Source organism: Euphorbia lathyris, chromosome 1 (genome assembly GCF_963576675.1).
Source record: "Euphorbia lathyris chromosome 1, ddEupLath1.1, whole genome shotgun sequence".
Taxonomy (NCBI): Eukaryota; Viridiplantae; Streptophyta; class Magnoliopsida; order Malpighiales; family Euphorbiaceae; genus Euphorbia; species Euphorbia lathyris.
In genome coordinates, this window is record NC_088910.1 from 121631853 (window position 1) to 121636665 (window position 4813).

The following is a 4813-nucleotide window of genomic DNA, read 5'->3' on the forward strand; positions in this document are numbered from 1 at the left end:
ATGATATTAGCGGGCTTTTCGATAGTTAGTGTTAATATATTAATATAAAAATGACATAAAGTATTTAAAAGGTAAATTCCAAAAAAACCTGGTTTCATCGATTTCCAAAAAAACTCTTATGGTTTGTTTTTACAAAAAAAAAGGACTGTGTTATACGCCGTTACCCAAAAACCGGAAAATGGCTTAACAGTGTTAAAAGTGATGACGTGGCAAAGGGCAAAATGGTCCAAATTAAAATAAAAAAATAAAAATAAAAGATAAAAGAAAAAGAAAATTAAAAAAATCCCCCAAATCGTCTTCTGGTCTTCATCTTCTTCTTCTGGGGCCTTCATCTTCTTCGCCTCCTTCATCTTCTTCCTCCTCTGTAAACCGAAGAGAAACCTGTCTCTGCTCACAAATCTTCACCTCTCATGTCTCTGTCGCAGTCCTCATCGGCGTTGGCTTCAACGGCTGCCAGTTTCACATCTCACTCCTCTTCGCCGTTTGTGAGATTATCGATCCATCGCCACAACAACAACCAATCTTCGCCGTCTATGAGATTATCGATCGCTCAATCTCTCCTAATCGGTCTCTCGGTCTCTGTCGATGAGGCGGTGGCTCTTTCCAGATTTCCAGATTCAAAAATTTTGAAGAGTTCTAGAAATTTTCGAACTAAGAGTGTATGTTATTCACTTGCAATCAAACAATCTTCTTTTCCCCAAATCAAACATAAGAACACAAAAGCTAAAATATAAAAACAAAAACATCTCTTCAATACCCATTCTTCCCGCTCCCAATTTCACAGGAGAAACTTGAAACAAATATAAAAACCCACCAAAGAGCTGTTATGACTAGTTCCTTGAACCAGTTGAGCAAAATTTTCCAGCTTCATTAATAACCAAATGTTAAACAGCATAATCAAAGAATCCCAGCAATTTGTATTTAACTCGAAATCCCAGCAATTTCTATAAAGAAGAAGAAGAAGAGAGAATAGAGAAGAAGAAGAAGAAAAAGAGAGAAGAAGTAGAAGACCACGAAGAAGCAGCCCAGAAAAATGGTAATTAATGAAGAATTGATAATCTCTGAAGAGGTTAAAGAAGAAGAAGAGGAGGTTGTGAAGAAGCTGAGCAGGTTACGTCGATGGCCGCGGTTAGGGAAGAAGCTGAGCAGGTTACGTAACAGAGAAGAAGAAGAAGTTGGGTTTTTTTTATTATTTTAATTTTCTTTTTAATTTTTGTTTTTTTTATTTTTTTTTAATTCTGACCGTTTTACCCCTTGCCACATCATCCAAATTAACGGTGTTAGGTCATTTTCCGTCTTTTGGGTAACGGCGTATAACACGCTCCTTTTTTTTGTAAAAACAAACCACAGGGGTTTTTTTGGAAATCGATGAAACCACATGGTTTTTTTTTGGAATTTACCCTATTTAAAAATACTAAAATATCTTCTTATATTTTTGAAAGTTATCGTTAATATATATACATAACAAAATTACAGGTAACCTAAAACATACGATATAAAATCGACACTAACCCGAACAGATTAACATGATTGTGACACGATTTTTTTTGGGTTGGGTTTGAGTTTACTCTTTCAACACAAACACGGCTCGCGGTCTACCAATTTTATTATTATTATTATTATTATTATTATTATTATTATTATTTGAGTGGTTAAGAATATAGATATAATGCACATAATACATTTTAATTGATAGAATTTTTTTTTTTGGTAATAATGGAAGGCTCAGGTGTCCAGACGGAAAAAGAAAAAGGAAAGAAACCAAACTCGAACAACTCTATTTAAAGCGGAACCTCTATTGTCATCAGCGAGAATCCCTTGGAGGCCTGCAAGAGGCGCACCAAACTCATGGTGACCCAAAGAATAAGAACCTGCATAGTTCACCAGCCAGTTCTCTGCCCTGTTACCCTCTCTGTAGCTGTGGACAAATGTGACGTCCCAGTCTTTGTCACGATAACACAAACACCTCTTAATTAACCAAGCAAAAGGATGGTGTAAATCAACCGCACCAGTCATAAAGCCAAGAATAACCTGGGAGTCTAGTTCAAAATTGACCCGCCTAAACCCCCGAGTCCAAGCAATGTGTAAACCAAAATAAAGGCCCCAGAGTTTCGCAACAGCTGAGGTACAGTACCCAATATTAGCTCCAAACCCTCCACGCCAGTGACCTTGGGCATCCCATATCAGGCCTCTAGACGAAGCAAGCCCGGGGTTTCCTTTGCAGGCACCATCCATGTTAACTTTCACCCATTCCGTACCTGGAGGCGTCCATGCAACCAAAATCGTTCTTGGAGTACCACGGGTGTTCAAATACGGGCCAGAGTTGGCATTAACGAACTCCCTACAGTAGTGCCTAATGAAGGATAATGCATTCCTAGGAAAAGTTGTATCGTTGAACACGAGATCATTACGAACCCTCTAGAACCACCATATACCGCATACAAAGAACAGTGGCCATGAGATATCTCCATCATGCTCATCAGAATGCAGATTATTCGTGAGCCACCCTCTGATATCTTTCGGGAAAAAATCCATGCTCAGCCTCGACGGAACTGCAACGCGCCAGAAGCGTTGAATCTGTTGGCAATCACGTAAGAGGTGGACTACGGACTCAATCCCACCACACGAAACACATTGCTGATTAGGCGAAAGGTTCCTCTTGACTCGCACAGCATTACACAAGATGCTGTCATGCCCCAGAAGCCATATGAAGTGTTTTATTTTCTCAGGAGCCTTCACATTCCAGATATGATTCCACATCGGTACTATTGGGATATCAGTTTGGTCGACTAAAGCTTCATGAACAGATCTTACTGAGTACTCTCCGCTCGAGCTCAACGTCAAGATCCAAGTGTCTGGCGTCTCACTAGATGGACAAACAACAAAGGAAGTAATTTTTAACAGTGTAGAGGCATTCACCAAATTTCGAAGGGTGTCCCAATCCCAGTTGTTAGGGTTTGTAATCTAGTAATCAATTACCATACGATCTAAGTGGTCAGGCGGTATCCAAATATCAACAACCCGAGCTAACTCAGTAGGCCCGCACCATGGTCCAAATTTTAATTGATAGATGATCCACTTAAAATATTGTTTAATATATTTTAAATCGAGTAATCAGATAAAAAAAATTAAGAATGAATTTTCTTTTTTTATAAAAGGTTACTTCATTTTCCTACACATTTTTACATTAATAAAAGGTAAATAATTTATTAATCCCTTCCTTTTTGCCTAGCATACTGTTTAGTCCTCCTATATTGAAAAACATATTATAAGGTCTCTATCTTTTATCACTGTTAACCTTTTGGTAATTTTGTCAAAAAATTTTAGATTTTTAACCATTATATTTGACATAAACAAAACAGACAGAAAATAACAGAGTAATATAGCCATTTTGTATCGTACTATGTCTGTCCTGAAAGTTAAAATATGTTCAGTTAAAAATCTAAAAAAATAGACAAAATGATCAAAGAGTTATTATTGCCAAAAGATAAAGTACGATAAAATTGTTACCTTGTAATATATTTTTTAAAATCTCTGAACTTAATTTTTGGAATGGGGCTTGAATGTATCCTTCGATGGCTGCACATGTTGGCCTATCTACTATTCAATGACGCCGTTGTTTTGATTTGGTGGAGGATTATTTGGATGGTAATAATTGGCATAATCTGCACGTGTTACCTGTGGATGTGGAGAATAGATTGCGGAATATCAGGCGGGGTAGAGACGATGTTGATATATGTGTTTGGAAGCCTGCTGCGAGCGGGGTTCTAACCGTTAACTCATGTACGCTTGGCTTAGATCTCCTCCTACTCAACAGCCTTGGAGTCGTTTTTTACGGTGTCGGAGTGTTCCTCTTGCACACTCGCTTATTGGATGGCGACTTATCTTGGGTATTTTCTGACTCATGATCAGCTTCAGTTGCGCGGCTGTCAAGTTGTTTCTCGCTGCAGTTTGTGCTCGTTAGATTCTGAAACGTTGGACCACCTTATTTGTCTGCTGTCGACTCTTAGAATTCTGGTTGATCATGCTATTATTCAATGTTTCAGTACTCAAATCGCTGATTTGTGGGCGGTAACAATTGTTAATACGATTTGGGCTCTATGGCTTGCTCGTAATAAGTCCATTTTTTAGGATAAGAGGGCTGATACTTCAGTCACGCTGAGACAAATTTGGGAAGCTGTTCGTGAATCTGCTCACACTGGACGGGGCACCATTTGCAATTCGCTAGTTGAACTTCAAATCTTAGGTGAGCTCGGGATTGAAAAGCGTCTTGCTAAGGCTTCGCGCATTACTCCGATTTTTTGGCAACCACCTCCGAGGGATTGGATTAAGATCAATACTGATTCTTCTGTCATGGGTGCTCCTGGTCATGCGGGTTGCAGAGGTATTTATCGCTCGCATACTGGCATGTGCCTTGGTGCGTTTGCCTTTTCGATTGAAAGTTCCTTTGTTTATATTGCTGAACTATCTGTTGATGTTTACTCCATTGACATGGCTATCAGCAAAGATTGACGGAAAATATGGCTTGAAAGCGACTCAATGTATGTTGTGCATATGTTCAAATCTAAATATTGTTCAGTTCCTTGGTTGCTTAGACAAAAATGGTTCAATTGTTTAAATCAGATTGATTCTGTGGCTTTTGTGGTTTCTTATATTTTTCGTGAAGGAAATCATGTTACGGACTCGCTTGCAAATAATGGGCGAACGGCAACAGCATCGATTTGGTGGGATGTTGTTTGTGGTTCGATCTTTTTTATGGTCGTGTAGGACGTTGCGTTTATCGCTTTTCCTAATTCTTTGATTTCATTTTATT

At 38.6% G+C, this 4813-nt stretch overlaps 1 long non-coding RNA gene across 1 annotated transcript; it reads left to right on the forward strand.

Moving 5' to 3' along the window:
• The first annotated feature begins 270 nt into the window (after positions 1-270).
• Positions 271-2983, forward strand: LOC136210828 (uncharacterized). Its single transcript, XR_010678232.1, has 2 exons — positions 271-1174; positions 1724-2983. It is a non-coding gene; the product is annotated as an uncharacterized lncRNA (long non-coding RNA).
• The last annotated feature ends 1830 nt before the right edge of the window (positions 2984-4813 follow it).